The sequence below is a fragment of the Macaca thibetana genome, chromosome 12 (genome assembly GCF_024542745.1).
Source record: "Macaca thibetana thibetana isolate TM-01 chromosome 12, ASM2454274v1, whole genome shotgun sequence".
Lineage (NCBI taxonomy): Eukaryota > Metazoa > Chordata > Mammalia > Primates > Cercopithecidae > Macaca > Macaca thibetana.
This window is the reverse complement of record NC_065589.1, coordinates 68,281,438-68,299,962: the sequence shown is the minus strand read 5'-3', so window position 1 is coordinate 68,299,962 and position 18,525 is coordinate 68,281,438. Positions and strand designations below refer to the sequence as shown.

The following is an 18,525-nucleotide window of genomic DNA, read 5'->3' as shown; positions in this document are numbered from 1 at the left end:
GTGAGTCCTGGCCATGGGGGCTCTGATGTTGGCCTGACAAGAGCACCAGGAGAGTGCCAGCTGTGACCCTCTCTGCCCTGTACAGCTGGAGAGGCTGGAGGAGAGCTGGGGCAGGGACTAAGCAACAAGCCCAAGGGCACCATTTCTTGTTCTGCTCACTGGTGCCTTCTGTTTCTTTTTGTGATTCCCCTAGCCATCAGGAGGGTCCAAACATACTGGAATTTGTGGATATAGGAAGTTGTGTGTGGCAGTCAAATGATCTCCTGGACCAAGGGGAATATTCCACAATTTGTAAGACTTGACTGCAAAAACCCCAAAGTTGTTTCTATTTGGCTACCTTGGCATGATTGTTTTTTAAAAAATGTTTTTAAAGGGATCTTTTTTGTTTTTTAGAAAGGTAACTGTAGACATACTCCAAGTCTTGAAAATATTACCCTACAATTCCCTGATGAAGTTTTCCATGGGAGAATACTGAGTAAGGAAACCAGTCCTGGGACTCAGAACTGTGGACAACAGTAAAACCCTGAAGTCTCACCACATGATTGCACTTCTGGCTTTGAAAACACACATATCTGTTTTTACCATTTTGACAGCTGATGGCTGGTTTTCTGATTGAATTGACATTTAGATTAGACAATTGAGTCAAAATGGCTGTCCGAGCTATAGACATGGCATTAGCTTTAAAACAGGAATAATGGTAAAATTTTGCCATCTTGGAGTCAGAAATTGCAAGAACTTTGGAAAAACAAAATACTACATAGATGAAAAATGATGATGACTCAATTTGAATGTATTTAGAAGTCTCACATTCTGGGTTAAGCTGCCAGTTCCATTTTTCAACTAAGCAGCCGCATATGTTCTGCTTAAGCCGTGTTCTGTGTGGAATTTTTAAAGGCCTTAATAAAATGCTTTATAATTTTCCATTAAAATCCCTAACCTGGCTTTCTGTCCATTTTTTTTTTTTTTTTTTTTTTTTTTTTTTTTTTTCTGGTTAGGCATTTAAAAATTTTAATACACTTTATATTTCAGAACAGTTACAGATTTATAGAAAAACTGAGAAGACAGTACAGAGTTCCCATATATCCTACGCCCAGTCTCCCGTATTATTAACTTCTTAAATTTAGTATGATACCTAAGTACCAATTAATAAACCAATAGTGATACATAATTATTAACTAAAGTCCACGGTTTATTCAGATATCCTTAGTTCTTACCTACTGTCCTTTATCTGTTCCAGGATCCCATCCAGGACTCCACATTACATTTAGTCATCGTGTCTTCTTACGCTCCACTTTTCAGGCTTTCCTTGTTTTTGACAACCATCACAGTTTTGAGAAATACTGCTCTCGTATTTTGTAGAATGTGCCACAATTGGGATTTGTTTTTTCTCTTGATAAGACTGGGGCTATGGGTTATTTGGAGGAGGTAAAGTGTCATTTTAGTCACATCGCATCAGGTATATGTACTATCCACATGATTTAATACTGCTGGTGTTGGCCTTGATCACCTGGCTGAGGCAGTGCATGTCGGGTTTCTCCACTGTAAAGTTGCTCGCTGCTTCTCCCCACCTTTCCATATCATACTCTTTGGAAGAAAGTCCTTCGGGGTAGAGTGTCTATATAAATTATTTGGGATCCTTCTGCATGGAAGATTTGTCTCTTATACACATTTATTAATGTATTCAATCATTTATTTATACCAGTATGGCTGCACAGGTATTTATTTTATGCTTTGCATTTTAATTCAACAGTACTTTATTCTGTTGCTCAAACTGTTCCAGCTTTGGCCACTGGGAGCTCTTACCATTGGTTTCTGTGCTCCTTTGACATACTCCTATCAATATTTTTTTCTGTTTTGTTTTTAAGTACTTCCTCACTTTCCAGCACTACAAGATGCTCCAGGCTCACCGTGTACAGTACCTCCCTAACTGTTCATGATTTTGGTTTCTTTTTTTGTTTTGTTTTGATAAAAGAATACAAAAATAAACTGATGGGCCTGAGAAAACATGTCTTCAATTTTAATTAGTTCTGCTCATGTGTACTAATAAAAAATTTTGTTTAATTACTTTCATAAAATTAGTCCTACCTGGCCGTGTCTACCAGCTGCAAAACACCATAATACCAAGTGAGTGGAATTCTGCACTGGCTTAATCCCAAGATACATGGCTGTGCTGGTACTGTTTTTTCCCCACATATTTTAACATTCCTGGAATCGAAGTGTGCGTTTAATGTCATGTCTTTTTTTCCTCCTTACCTGTTATTAATTGATGTTACACCTTATAGTTGATGGTGTTCTGAGAATGGAGGAAATAGATCAGTCAATTACTTTTTGTTTGGACTAAGATATATAATTTATTTTCACTGATTTTTTTCCCACTGAACAAATATTTTGACTAAAGTAGTTTGATGTATAGCATGTGGAGACATTAAAAAATTCCAAGGTACATTCTACTACAAACACATTCTAACTTTACCTCAAGCTACAAATTCTCATCAAGTCCTAAATATAGATAAAATACAGATATTGATATAAATTAAGACGGGGGAGTCTATTTAATTTCATTTTTAAAATTGACATTGTAACTGTACATATTTATGGAGTATAATATGATACTTTGATACATATGTATATTGTATAATGATCCAATCAGGGTAGTTAGCATATCCATTAACTCATGCATTTATCATTTATTTATGATGAGAATATTCAAACACCTCTCTCCTGGCTATTTTATAAAATACAATATTTTACCATTAACCATAGTCTCCCTACTGTGCAAGAGTGCACCAGAATTCACTCTTCCTATCTAATTGTAACTTTGTACCTGTTGACCCCATCTTCCCCTCCCTCCCCAGTCTCTGGTAACCATCTGTTCTATTCTCTGCTTCTGTGATATCAACTTTTTTTTTTTTTTTTTTTTTTTTTTTTTAAGATTCCATATATGGGTGAGAGCATGTGGTATTTGTCTTTCTGTGTCTGGCTTATTTCACTTAATATGATGTCTTCCAGGTTCATCCATGTTGTCACAAATGACAGGACTTTATTCATTTTTATGCCTGCATGTATATATATACCACGTTTTATTTGTTGGACATATCCAACTGCATGTACTAGAATAAAAACAGACACATAGACCAATGGAACAGAATAGAGCCCAGAAATAAATTCATGCACTTACACTCAACTGCCATTCAACAAAAGTGCCAAGAACACATACTGGGTAAGAGACACTCTCTTCAATAAATGGTGCTGGGAACATTGGATATCCATATGCAGAAGGAAGAAGGAAGGTGTTCAATTCTTTTCTGGGTTTACTGACTCCTTTTGTGTTTACTCTATTACTTTTCCAAGATCCCATGAGTCCATTATCATGCCTGAGCAACCTAATATTGATGCTGAGGGGTTGCGAGATGGAGTTTCAGTATGGCTGATGAGGAGCAAATGTGCTGACTGGTCAGCAGGCAGATCCAAAGCTCTCCTTGCTTCTGTTTTCCTACTGAGACAGACAAGCAAGTGCACAGTGGTAGGACTGGCCAGGAGTCCCCTCGCTGTGGCCAGGATTTTCTCTCCAGCTAATGAACCACTGTTATTTTGGGAGCATGATGTTTTATAGATTTTTTTTTCTTTTAAAGGACAGAGACTAATTCAACCATTTCCCACTGGCATATCTTACAAATGGTCACAGACAAAATGCCCAATCTTTTCATCCAGGAAGGCAGAACTTGGCTACTCTAAATACTATTTACTGTCCCACTCCTGTATAAAGTGTACCAAAAACTGATAGTGCCTTAATCATCTCACCAGTACCCAGAAAGGACTGGAAGAAATGCTGCACTGACTTTTTTCAGCAACCATTTACCAAGCCTGTATCCCATGCTTTGACATTGAGCTAAGTGCTTTATATACATATTTTCATTTAACTCTCATTATAATCTTGTGAGGTAGGTATTGTGATCTCCCCTTTACAGACAGAGTAATCAAGCTTTATGTGGTTAACTAACCTCTCCGGGGTCTCTTGATAAGTCTGAAGCCAACATACAGGTTCAGTTCTATCTGTGCAGAGACTCAGAGCCTAACTGCTACTCTTTGCTATAGAGAGATTTACCATGCTATAGATAGAATACTAACTGCTATACTCATAAATGACCACTTTATTGAATACAGTCCTATTCTCTATTTTCTGCACATGCCTTTCACCTCAACCAAACCTAAGATGCAAGGAGGGCAAGGATAGTGTCTAATACCCCGTTATCTCAGCTTTCCATTCTCACTGCAGCAGCTCTCCTGGGGACCCTGCATTCTTGCTTTACTGTCAACTCTAATTTTCTTCTGCTTTATCTTCATTATTTCCCTCCTTCACTTTTTATTTTTTTGAGATGGAGTCTTGCTCTGTCGTCCAGGCTGGAGTGCAGTGGTGCCATCTCGGCTCACTGCAAGCTCCGTCTTCTGGGTTCACGCCATTCTCCTGCCTCAGCCTCCCGAGTAGCTGGGACTACAGGCACCCACCACCACGCCCGGCTAATTTTTTGTATTTTTAGTAGAGACGGGGTTTCACTGTGTTAGCCAGGATGGTCTCAATCTCCTGACCTCGTGATCTGCCCATCTCGGCCTCCCAAAGTACTGGGATTACAGGCGTGAGCCACCGTGCCCGGCCTTTTTGTTGTTGTTGTTGTTGAGACTGGGTCTCCCTCTGTCACCCAGGCTGGAGTGCAGAAACATGATCATATCTTGTGGAAACCTTGAACTCCTGCCCTCAAATAATCCTCCTACCTCAGCCTCCCAAAGCACTGGGATTATAGGTGTGAGCCACTGTACCTGGCACCTCCTCCACGTTTATTATTTCCTTCTTCTCACTTTGTTTTGCTTTATTTTATTTTACTAGCTTCTTAAGTCACAATCTTATTTTTTCCAGTCCTTTTAAATAAAAGCCTTAGCTTTAATTAAGTGTATTTTTAGTCCTATTCCACACATTTTGATGCATTATATTCTCATTGTTAATTTTTAAATAGTCCATAGTTTTAGTATTGGTTTTCTTGACCCAAGGATTATTTAGAAGGATCATATCTTAATTTCTAAGTGATTAGATGGAGGTGGGAGCAGTAACCATCTTGTGTTAATTTTCAAGGCTACTATACTATTATATGTGGCCAATACACGTCTATTTTTTGTTAACTGAACATCTTCTTTGTAGTTGAGTATTTAATCAATTTTTGTAAATGCTCCATGGTCTTTTAAAAAAATTGTGTGGATGTCCTAGTTGTTGGGTTAAGTCAATAATGATAATGATGCTATTCAAACATTCTGTTCCTATTTATTTTGTCTACTTGATGAAATACTGAAAACATTTTGTTAGTCTCCCACGATCATGATGAAAAACTTCATTTGTATTTTAAACTTTTTTATTTTATTTTATTTATATGTATTTTGTGTGTGTGACACACAGTCTCACTCCATTACCTAAGGTGGAATGCAGTGGTGCAATCTCAGCTCACTGCAACCTCCGCCTCCTGGGTTCAGGCGATTCTTGAGCCTCAGCCTCCCAAGTAGCTGGAATTAAAGGCACGCAACACCAAGCCTGGCTAATTTTTGTATTTTTAGTAGAGTCGGGTTTTGCATGTTGGCTATGCTGGTCTCGAACTTCTGACCTCAAGTGATCCACCCACCTTGGCCTCCCAAAATGCTGGGATTACAGGCGTGAGCCATCATGCCTGGCCTGTATTTTTATTTGTATTTTTAACAGATTTTTCAGTGCTAGGATACTCAGTGCATAAAGGTTCATTAATGTTAAATCCTCTTGTTGGATTTGTATTTCTTATTCTATGTCTCATTTAGTATTTTTTTTTACATTCTATCCTACATTTATAAATATTAACATTACTGTCCTGATTTTTGTTTTGTTAGCATTCACTAATCTATCCCCTCTTTTCATCCTTTCTGTGTTATTTTGCTATACATATGGCTCCTAAATACGGTATATAGCTAGATTATTTTTTTAAACAATCTGAGAGTTACTGATTTTTATTAGAATTTAACCTAGTCACATTTATTTTTGTTTACCTTATTCCTCCAATTTTATCATGTGTTTGGTTATATTATTTTCTTCCGGTCTTTCCCCTCTTTTCTTGACTTCTTCTGACTGATCATGCTCTTAATTAGTATAGTACCCTCCACCCCAGCTGTGTATGTGTTTTAATATGTAATGGTTTAGAAATCCTATTTAATACTTTTTTAAAGAGATCAAATACATGTGATCCTTCTTCATAAACATCAGAGAACTACACAGTAGGACTCTATTAATAGGTAAAGTCATTCTGTTGTTTGGGGAAATGTAGTGGTAGGTTCATGTTAATAACAATAATTATATAAGGGCGTTTAATATTACATAGGCATCAGAAATCTTTCTAAAAGGGTACGCTGTCAGGTATCCATATACACTCCCCACCCCCTCCCTATATGGAGGACTAGCTACAGCTTTCACAAATAATGTGGGTAAGTGTGGGGTAGAGGCAGCAAGAAACCCACTGGCTGTGACGTAACCAAAAACATCCTGGGGACTGTTTCAGAAAATTTTGGACTCTGAGACATGCAGGCAATCTGTGGATCTACAGAGGTATCTGTAGAAGACAGCCTGTCAGGGTGGGTTTCCTACCACCTCATTTCCGGTCACTAAAAGCCATCATAACTAAGGAATCTGTTCTAGATTAGGTGATGTCACAAAAAATGTAAACATTATTGCTAAAGAGTTGAGGAACTCAATTGAGAAAATAATGTTGCTAGACCTGAGTTGCTAGCCTCAGAATGGCTAGAATTCTGAGTTTCCTAATGTCTAATTCAGAAGGCACAGTAATAAATGAGAATTCACAATCTTTTTTTCTCCTCTTTTAAAAAATGAAGTAGTTTTCAATTTTTAAAGCTTTGATATCACTGGAAGGGCATGAGGGAAATAGGGAAATTTTGGCCATAAAATACAAGTATTGTTTGTGTGGTTTTTTATATGTGTATGTGTTTGAATGAAAGTTAACATTAAAATTCCTTATTTGATTTTTCATAGAGAAGCCTAGAGTAGAGAGGGGAAGGAATAGAGATAAAGGTATAGCAAGTAAGACCTGTCAATCACTCGATTTACTGAAATGAAATCTTGGTTTGGACCACGAGAAAATGTGGTAAAATACCTTAAAAGAGTGTTTCTGTTTAACAGTACATGTTTAAAGAAATCAATTTAGCCTAAACAACCCTTTGAGTTAACTATTATATGTAATCATCATTATATTACAAATGGGGAGATTAAGGTTCCAAGAATCGAAGAGATTTGCTCAAGTAAGTAAACAAGTGATATAACTGGAATTTGAACCCGTTTCTGACTATAAGTCAAGTGTCATTTCCAGTACATACCATAACTGCCTTCTTGTTGTTCTATCTCTGAGAAAAATTTAAACCCATGCACACCACATGTGAGTTGTGCAGCAGGTAATTGTGGCAAGGCATGGTCTGTGCTTTACAATGTACGTCAAATGGTCTAGCCAGACCCCAGGGCAATTGTTTCTAAAATGACCCTGGGGGATTTTTGGAGTATTATGTCATGCGAAGCCTCTCCTCATTAACAATCATGCAAAAAGCCAGCAAACACTGTTTCTGACCCTTGGAACAGCTAAAGGAAGTTGAAGTTGAAAGAAAGTTCTCTTGCTGGTAGACTATACACTGGTACATTGTTCATACCGTTGTGATGTGATTCTTCTAGGTCACAGTTTTCTCATCTATAATATGGAGATAACTTTAGAATTATTCAATGTGTATTCAATGTGAGTATTAAAAGTGATGCTGCAAAGAGTTTAGCCACTGCAGTGCATAAACAGTGGGTACTGTTACTATTGTAGGTAGAAAATTTTATTCTCCGGAAATCTATATTGGAATTTCCCACAAGAAAGACAACCAGAGTCAAGCAAATAACTTTTTTTCTTTCTTTTTTTTTTTTTTTTTTTGAGATGGAGTCTCATTCTGTCACACAGGCTGGAGTGCAATGCTGCTATCTCGGCTCATTGCAACCTCCATCTCCCAGGCTCAAGCAATCCTCCCACCTCAGCCTCCTGAGTAGCTGGGACCACAGGCGCCCACCACGGTACCCAGCTAATTTTTTGTATTTTTAGTAGAGATGGGGTTTTGTCATGTTGCCCAGGCGGGTCTTGAACTCCTGGGCTCAAGCAGTCTGCCCACCTCGGCCTCCCAAAGTGCTGAAACTACAGGCGTGAGCCACCACACCGAGCCATGAACTTTATTTCTGAGGGTGTTTTGCATGTAGGAAATAAAGGATATTCAGGAATCAAATGGAACAAAGCTGCAGATTATCCCAGAGAGGTACAGTGTAGTCAGAAAGCAGGATTGGAAATCCATTAAGGGTACTTTGAGCCTGGAGTACATACTTTCCTAAATTTGGTAAAGCACATACTTTCTTAAATTTGGAAGAGTGAGAATATTTGTGTCTGATCAAAAATAAGGAGGAAAGCTGAGGCGGGAGGATTGCTTGAAACCAGGAGTTCAGACTGGCCTGGGCAACATAGCAACATCTTGTCTCCAAAACATTTCTTTAATAAATTAGCCGTACACAGTAGCACACACTTGTAGTCCTAGCTATCTGGGAGGCTGAGGCTGGACCCTTCAGGCCAGGAGTCCGAGGCTGCAGTGAGCTATGATTGCACCACTGCACTCCAGCCTGGGTGACAGAGTGAGACACTGTCTTTTTTTTTTTTTTTTTTTTTTTTTGAGACTGAGTCTCGCTCTCTCACCTAGGCTGGAATACAATGGCGCGATCTCAGCTCATGGCAACCTCGGCCTCCCGTATCAAGTGATTCCCCTGCTTCAGCCTCCTGAGTAGCTGGGATTACAGGCGAGCACTACCACGCCCAGCTAATTTTTGTATTTTTAGTAGAGACGGGGTTTCACCATGTTGGTCAGACTGGTCTCAAACTCCTGACCTCATTATCCACCCGCCTTGGCCTCCCAAAATGGACCCCATCTAAAAAAAAACACAAAAAAAGGCAGGAAAACAGCAAGTGAATTACATCTCCAAAATTAAAAAAAAAAATGAGGAAAGCCTTATGGCTAATGAGAAAATATGTAGATAAGAGAGATAAAGAGAGGTTTCAGCAGAAGCCATGAAGGTAGGTAGAGGAAAAGGTGGCTACAAAGAATTTTGGAGAAACTGTTTATGTAGCATAAAGCATAAAACCCTTAAGCCATGCCTTTCAGAAAAACCTAAAGAGATAGGTTATTCTTCAATACTTCTGGGATTGGGATATGTTTTGTTTGAAAGAGACTCCAGGCAGAATCTGGTCCAGGCAGAATCTGGACCATGTGGGGTCTCAGGATTCATTCAGGTTACAATTAGAGGGTGGGTTACATCCAGCTAAGCAACATCAAATCTAACCATGTGTTAGTCACATTTTTTCTGGATTATGATTCGGATTTTGAAATGGCCGCAGACAGGCTGACTTACATGATTCTGTGAAGGAAGCAGACTTACAAAACAGAAACCTCTCTCGAGATTTTATTAATTAGTGACAGTCCTAATGAATGGGGAACATTATATGTTGTATAGCAATATCTATTATTTTCTTTGCCTTCAATCAACTTCCAGAAATAAGGTTGGTGCTCTGGGTGGTGCCTAAAGTAGAACAAGGGTGCTATTTACTAAATTACTATCGCATACTTCTTAATGATATAAGCAAGGTAACATAATATCCACCAATTAACTTCCAAAGACAAATCTGCATACAGAAATGATGAGCCATCTCTGTGTCTTAATAACATAAGTGTGTTTACTGAAATATGTCTCCTGAACATTTTGTGTAAACTGCATTTTAACCTTTGGTGTACTGTGGAGCATTAATAACACTGACGTAAGTGGAGGGAGAATAGGAGTTAATGGAATATTGCAGTGAGTTGATAATGGTTTTTAATAAACTACTTCTTTTATTATTGACAAATTAGCAACATGAACTGTAATATTCATCCAACCATGCTGAGATTTCTAGTAACTAGGTTTTATAGGCATGAAACTCTCCCAAAGCAACAAAGAATATACAGGGGGAAAATAGGTTGTGACCAAGTCCAGTGTGCTATGGAATGTACAATTAGATGCAAGAATTTGGCTTTTAAAAAATGCATCTAGCCTGATTAAAAACAAGGAGTTAGGGTTATAAAAACAAAAACAAACAAAGCAAAGCAAACCCTCCCCCCTTGTCATTAATGACAAACTGCCTTGGGCTATCCAAATTATTAAAAAAGAATTTGGTTAGGAATTCCCAACCAATGTCAAGATTACATTTCACATTTGTGCAGCTTGCATAACAGGCACATTTAACTTACATAAATCCAACTTTTAATGCTTGAGGGAGAAGGAGAAAGAAAGTAATTTAAACAGTGATGGCCATTTCCCCCACCACTCCTCACAGTGACTGTGTCCCAGAGTATCCTGAGATGACAGACATGAATCTGCAGGTTCTTCTTCAAGACTCTCAGTGTCATCATCAGGCCATACTAGGGGTGATTCCAGCCTTTAAAAATACATGTGTTTCACATACTGAGCTCATAAATGGCAGCTAACTACTTCATCTGTCTATTGGGTACACACACGTATACATTTCCTGTGTTTTATTATGTTTGAGACAACTTTAAAACCTTTCTGGCTGGGGAGAGATTGCTCCTTCTGGGGCTAGTCAACTCTCAGAAATAACAAGGGCTCAGTCAGGAAAATGCTTTTGATATGCAAACTAATCAATCCAGATTCAGCTCTCCCCTATCTGGCCCATATGCCCCAGGAGACAATATTCCTCTGCCTTGGTAATCCCAGGGCTAGGTGTCACCCCTATAGTTTAGAGCCTGCTGAAGTTATTCAAACTAGCCAACCTTAAACTGTTTTCATCCTGCCCTGCCTTGCCTTTCCCAAGGAAACCCCAATAAAAGCTCTGGCCTAAATGTTCCCCTTGTTCCCGTTTTCTGTCTCCTGACCACCCTGGTGTCTTTCCCATGTGGCCCTACGTGATGTGCTGTGCCTTTATATGTAGGACTCGTAAGTACAATAAAAGTTGTTTTCCTGAGCCTCTCCTGTGTCTTTTCCCAGGGCTACTCCTGACTGACCATCACAAAAAAGAATATAGAACTATCTGAAAGTCAACCAAGGAAATAGTAATCAAGAATAATTCTGTATAGATGTAATTTCTACTTTATGCATGACTGTAAACCTTAACTTCACTGAACTAGATGAAGTAAGACTTTATCTCCACATGGTTCCTCCAGTCCTGACAATAACAGACCAGAACCTGTGCTGTTGCAGTGATCTTAAGGCTAAGTAAGTTCTAAATCATCCTTCTTTCTGAGTAGCCCTTCCAATGTGTCAGTTCTCCTTATGCCAAACTGATGAAGTAAAGGTGAGTATTTGGGGTTTTGTTAGCACTTATGGCAGTGAGCACCTCAGAAAGAGGTGTTCTGTCCCTTGGCCTTGGTTCAGGGGACCTCCTCCTTCTAGACCCTCCCAGGTAGAGCTGTGCCCCCTTACTCTACCACTGTGCCAGTATGGTCCACTAGACATCCTCCTCTACATGTCTGTCTCATTCTGGGTGGGGAAAATGGTCTGGCACCTTGCAGGTGTTTCCTGAATGAATGAAAGATGACTGCCTCCCAGCAACTGAGAACAGAGGAATCCCTCATTCTCAAAATCTGCAGTTTAGTTCACCAGTTTTATAAATGATCAGTTCACTCTGTGTACACACAACATGTAAGAGCTTCAAAATTTTAAAATGCTGATTCAGTCTAAATTAACCTGTTTGGTAATTTACAGTTATAAGGCAAACACTGGGATATGAAACCACCTTTGTTACTCCTCCTATAAGCTCCTGTATATGGAGTTGTTTCCTGGACCTTCTACTTTCACTGAATCTTAAGACCATCCTGACTGTTCCTCTTCATGATGATGGACTCTCTTTAGCTTTTCAGTTTTCTTTTTAGTATTAAACAGTACATCTCCGACAATATTTTAAACAGAAAAACAGGTATCTAAACAAGATAGAAAGTATTTGACAAACAGAAAGCATCCAATCTATATTTCTTCATCCCTATGCTACGGACCCTTGCTCTGATTCAATGTGCACATGAGCTCTTTCAGAAGGCTGGGCAGTGAGGAATGCCCAGGCAGGTGCCTGCCATGAGAACCTGCATGTGATCAGTGCATAGCTTGGATGAGACCAATACCATGGTGAACTTATGTCTACAGAGACAGCCCTAAAGACTGGCATCACACGTGCTGTGGATTTGCCACCCCTAATCTAGGAACACAACTTTTGATTCACAGGGAACTGGCTTCCACATTGCTTGTTGGGCTTTTAAACCAGTGAACGGAAAGAATAAAAAGTTTTCTCCATGCAACTTCTCGGAAGAGATCTGCCCTGTGATCTGCAATGTCCTGACGTTCAAACTTCTAACTCAATCATCTGTGAAGACCGTTCAACTGATTCCAAGTGGAAGTACTAAGACTGTCATTTCAGGTCAGCTGCTTCTTAAGCACCAGCTACCTAAGACCCCAAGAGTCTCATCTTCCTGTATATGCTCAGACTACTCTGCAAATGCTCTTTGTAGCACAAACTACTAGCATTATCCATCAACCTAAGATAATTATTACCTTAAGTATTTACATGAATCAACACTATTATCTTTTTTTTTTAAAAAAAAAAGTACTTTTTAATGCACTAATTCATCATCACTGAGAAAAGTTGTTTCTGCTTCAGAATGGTAACACTGAGTTACCACTACATGAAAAACAATAGTAACATACCTTTTCAAGCACGATATAAAATTGCAGCAGAGCTTGGTTTTGTTGCCTTTCACTCTGGGTCCCAGTTCAATAAATATCTGTTAACTGATTAGCGAACTCCCCAGTGTTTATCTTGTATGGAAAAAAACTAGCAGTAATAGAGCACACTTTGATGCAACCAAATGGTTCTCACAATCAAGATCTTACAAACACAATGATGTGTTATATGGTAACGACCCAAGCTATAAAGCCAAACAACTTTGTTGGATGAGTGCTCCAGTTATCTATTGCTGCATAACCAAATGACCCCAAAACTCAGCTAGATAAAACCACTACCATTTCATTATCCTCATGGATTCCTGGCTCAGGAATTCTGAAATGGCACAGTGGAGACTGCTATTCTCTGTTCCATAACATCTGTGGTCTTAGCTGGGATCACTTGATGAACTGGGGGCTAGAACACTGGGGCTGAATAATCCACTTCCAAGAAGGCTTCTTATGTATATGCCTGGTATAAGGCTAGGAAGGATAAGGGATAGACTCAACCAAGACTGTCATCCAGAGCATTTACATGAAGCCTTTATGGCATGTAGCTAAACTTCTTATGTGGTGGCTCAAGTCTTAAAATGCAAGTGTTTCCAATGAACAAGGCAGAAGTATGGCTTTTTATATCTTAGCCTTGGAAGTGACACAGGGTCATCTCTGCCATACTCCATTGGTCAAAGTAGTCACAACCTCTCCCCCATCAGATTCAACGGGAAGGGCCACAGGCCTACCTCTCATTGTGAGGAGAGTCAACATATTTACAATCATGTTTTAAAATACCTACAGTAAATCTTCAGCCTCTTGTTGTCTGGTGCACTAACATTTTGAACTTGAAATTTTTAATGATAAGCCTGTGTGCTTACAGAATATGAGCCATTAAGTGTCTGCGATTATATTTCCAGAAAATCAGCTTCTGAATTGTGGGAGGCCACAGTCCCAGGCAATATAATGCCTACATGGGCGTTACGTAAATATTAATTTGGAATAACAACAAAGGATACAACTGGTGGAAAATCTGTTGTCTATCTTTGGCCAAACTTTAGTTTTTTCCTTTGGTGATTTTTCCCATCTCCATTAAGGCTATATAGCAATCAGATGCCCGAGGTTAAATTAAAGCATTTAAGGAGCTAGGAACCTTAGGCGGAAATAATTTAAATTTATAGAGCTAACCATTAGGCTTGAGGTGGCAAACTCAACCAGGCTAGTAGAGGAGTAAGTGTGGCTGGGGTAAGTTAGTGGAAGTACTGGGGACTGAAGTTCACTGGAAACACATGCCTTTGCCTTAAGGTATGTAAATTCCATTAAAAAAAAAAAAAAAAAAAAACTTCATTTTCCAAAACTGGCCTTTGAATCACAGCTTATGATCCTTAATTTAGATTAGGTGGTGGGTATTTCCTAGATTTATGGTTCTTTGCCCTGCTTCTATTGGTCTGTTTTCCACTCCTCTATGAGATTGGTCTGTTTTCCACATCTCTAAGAGAAAATAAAATTCAATATATAATTCTGCAGCTAATAACAAACATATAATGAGAATGTACTATGTCCAAGTGTTGAGCTAAGTATTTTATTTAATGACCAGTAGTCCTTTGGGGTGGGTATTACTGGGTCCATTTTAGAAATAAGGAAACTGGGCTTCAGGAAGGTTAAATTAACCTGAAAAAGGTCCTAAAGCTAGTAAGTGGCAGAGATTAGGTTCATACTGAGCTATGTTTGCCCCCAGCACCTATGCTGTTAACCACTCCATGTTAGAATACGGTGCTTTGGATGAATGTGGCTCCCCTAAGGTGAGTGGCCAACAAGCAGGGGGCCTATCTTTGCTGACACTTCTTCGGGTGTAACCCACCCAGCTACTCTAATTTTGGGATAGAAATGGAGTTTACCTGCGTCAGTGAATATACGGGGATAGTACCTTTTACCTAGGAATCCTGTCCTGGAAGTCTAAGACTGCATAAGAAACAGAGTTCAGACCGGGCGCGGTGGCTCATGCCTGTAATCCCAGCACTTTGGGAGGCCAAGGCGGGCGGATCACGAGGTCAGGAGATTGAGACACCATCCTGGCCAACACGGTGAAACCCCCATCTCTACTAAAGATACTAAAAAAAAAAAAAATTAGCCGGCTGTGGTGGCGTGTGCCTGTAGTCCCACCTATTCAGGAGGCTGAGGCAGAAGAATGGCGTGAACCCGGGAGGCGGAGCTTGCAGTGAGCCAAGATCGCGCTACTGCACTCCAGCCTGGGCAACACAGCAAGACTACATCTCAAAAAAAAAAAAAAAAAAAAAAAAAAAAAAAAGAAAGAAAGAAAGAAAAAAAAGAAACAGAGTTCACCGTACTTCTGACCCCTGACAAAGTTTCTCTGGATACCTGAAAGTTCAGGTCTCAGTCCTCTAGAAGATGGGCAGTGCTTTGCCATTGATCACCTGACATAAAACCATCCACCAGCAAGGTGCTACTCACATATTTATCAGAGAAAGCACAAGTCATGGAGTTGTCAGGCATTTCTGTACTCAACAACCTCTCCTGGTAGACCACCACAGATTCTCCCCCTGGTAAATCTATTTTTAAAAAGCCCCTGTAAAAATCCTCCTCTGCTTCCCTGAAGAGAAAATTCAAATAGAGCTCTCATACATCAAACATATGACAGAGGCAGTTTTTAATCATTTGAATTATTTATCCTTTATTGTTTAATACTTTATATCATTCCTCCATGCATAATTTATTGTACCATTTATGTTTATTAAAAATTGATAATGGAGACATGCTCTCTCTCCATTCTCTGAGGCTACAGATATTTCTTTGTCAAATCACTTGGGAATAGACAACAAACTATTCTACTGAACTTCTTCTTCATTCACTTTAACTGTTTGTATATCCCTTTCTTTTCTTAGGAGTCCTTTTCTTCCACAAAAAACTAGAGTTTATCTTTGTGTATTAACTGCTCAGTTTCTTTTTTATATAAGGAGAAAGCTTATCTGAAGGCCCCTTTTCTATTCATTAAAGCTTTCAGAAAAAAGCCTTATTTTACTTTTCTAATTTTTGAATGCAATTGTAAAAAGGAGGCACAAAATAACAAGATTCTAGAGTCTTCTGTGATACAAGCCATAGCTTGTGGAATCAACCCTTTCTCTTTGCCTTTTCTACTTCATTTCTTTTTTTTTTTTTTCTCCTCAGATGATTCATGCTTTCCTTGCCCTTATTATGTCTGCAGTCAGTTCTCAACTCTCTTCTGACTAGTTTGGTTTTTTCCCTTCTCTATCTTCCAGTTGCTCCCCAATTCCTCTGACCTTTGCACTTCTCAACCCTGTGTCCTGAACTGTTCTCTGCAACCCACCAACCCCAATCCTGAACTGTGCATCACCAGGGTCTCTAACCCACTGCCACAGACCTGGTCATTGTACTCTTCTCTGCCAGAGGACAGGGGAGACGCAAAAAGGAGCAAAGTATGTGAGAGGCATGGAAGCTAAGCAGAGCTAAGAAGCACCTAAGGGGCTCACAACATGTTAGTCCTGAAAAAGGTTTGTGGCAGACCACTGAATTCAAAGGCATCTAACTCGGTATGTCCACGTTGGCTCTCCTCCATATTCCAGCCCATTTCCATGGGGTCCAACCCTGTTCCACTTCCAGGGTTCCCTACTGCAGGATGAGCCCATCACTGCTGCCCCAGCCAGAAATCTGAGGATCACTCTTGCCCCTTCCCTCGTATTCATCCCCATAATCCCCAACACTTGTAGATCTACTCCTCAGTATCTCTGGAATCCATGCCCTGAGATCCATACCATTGGCCATCCACCTCCCTCCCTTGCCCTGCGTTCTGCAGCATTTTCCTTGGGGTCCCAGGCCCACCTCCCTCCATTCTCAGTCTGCTCTAGCTAATATTATGACCACTCTGAGAGGTAGATCTGCTTAAAATCCTCTTCCCATCACGACTGGGATCAAGTCCAATGTTCTTGACATGGCTTACCCATCTCATAACATGTGATGAGGCCCCTGCTTAATTCTCATTAAGTCCCATGCCTTTTATTTTGCAAACCCTAGGTATGACAGCTCCTATCCCGACAGCAGTACTTTCTACATCTACTCTCTACCACCACAAAACTTCTTTCAGTTCCATGAAAGGGCCATGTTTTTCTTGTCTCTTGGCCTAGGAGCACGCTGTTCTTCTGCCAGCAACCTTCAACCATCTCCACAGGATGACTCCTCTATCCTTCCATGAAAAGTCCAGGCCTAGATTATGTACCCATCCCAAAGTGCACCCCAGACACCCAACAGTTCTTCCAGCCCAGACTCACCACGCTGTGTGGTAATTTCCTGATCACTCAGTTGTGCTCCCCACAGACTATAAGCTCCATGAGGGCAGGGGCCACAGTTTGCTTGTTCACTACTATATGCTCAGTACCTGGCAAATATTAGTTGATTGAAGAATGACTATGTGGTAATCTGTTCCATTGGTGCCTCCAATGAAACATGTCTTCTGGTATTTATATCTTGTGTGGTCTCCTCCGTTAAACTTGGGCTTTAACCAGTAGAATGCTGCAGAAGTGACACTCTGTCACTTGTGCTTTTGTGATCCTAGCCACCAGTAAGAAGCCCTGTGACCTTGCTGGGACCCTGAAGAGACCACATGGAGTGGCCACTTGAAGGGGTCCTGACTCTACATGGAGAGAGAAGCCCAGCCATCCCTGTTTCCCAGCGGAGTCCTGACCAGATAACTTGCCACAAGACTGACCACAGGCAACAACAGCAGAAGAGCTGCCCAGCTGAGCCCATCTAAGATTGCAGAATTTCAAGCAAGTAAAATGACTAAGGTTGTAAGCCACTAAAATTCTAGGGTGGTTCTTACATAGCAATATGTAACTGTGATAAACTAAATAAATGAATAAAAGGGAATAAAGAATTACTTCACAGAATAAGTTTCATGCAAAGACATATCAATGTCTCTCAGAAACATTTCTAAGAAATAGCGGAGTCAAGAAAATAGTAACAGAACTAAAAGGAAATAGAGGAACTCATACCACCAGCTTCCATTTACATTACATCACATTTTTCCTCTGTCATTTTCTTTGGTTTTAAGATATTCTCCAATGAAAAGATATTCCTACTCTTTTGTGAAAAAGAGATTCTAGGTTTGACATTAAAGTTAAGAAGTCCAACCAAGGAGGGGATGTGAACATTAACACACAAATGGAAACTGCTTAGAATCCCATGGCCAACCTATCCCTGCTATTCCATTTCCTCTTACTTGCCAGCAGAGCAGATCTACAGCTGTGGATAAGGGTGCAGAGGCTGTTGTGCTCAGGGGGAACTGGAAAACTATGGAGACTCCTGGCTTAACTGGGCACCAAATGTTCAGTTCAGTGTGAAAAATCCATCAGCATCCAAAGATCAGAATGGCTAATTTTTATACAGACAGTTAATGACTTGTCAGTGAACTACTAAAAATAAAATAGACAGCTGCTCAGTGCCTTTAACCCAGGCATCCAATCAGTTACACTATATAGATATTCACATACACCCCCTAGAGACAGCTGATACACACTGTTACATAATCCAGAATATTTTCTGGCTAGACTATTATTTTGAATCCTAAATATTAGCTATCAACATTAGCATGCACATCTCAGAATGAGGAGAAAGACTGTTAGATTTATACTGGCTTGATGGAATCTTGGATTGCTACTTCT

General features: G+C 39.9%; 1 protein-coding gene across 1 annotated transcript in view; it reads right to left on the bottom strand.

Moving 5' to 3' along the window:
- WIPF1 (WAS/WASL interacting protein family member 1) overlaps positions 1–18,525 on the bottom strand; it is a 120,356-nt gene that overhangs the window by 74,693 nt on the left and 27,138 nt on the right. The gene's annotated exons all lie outside the window — the stretch shown is intronic.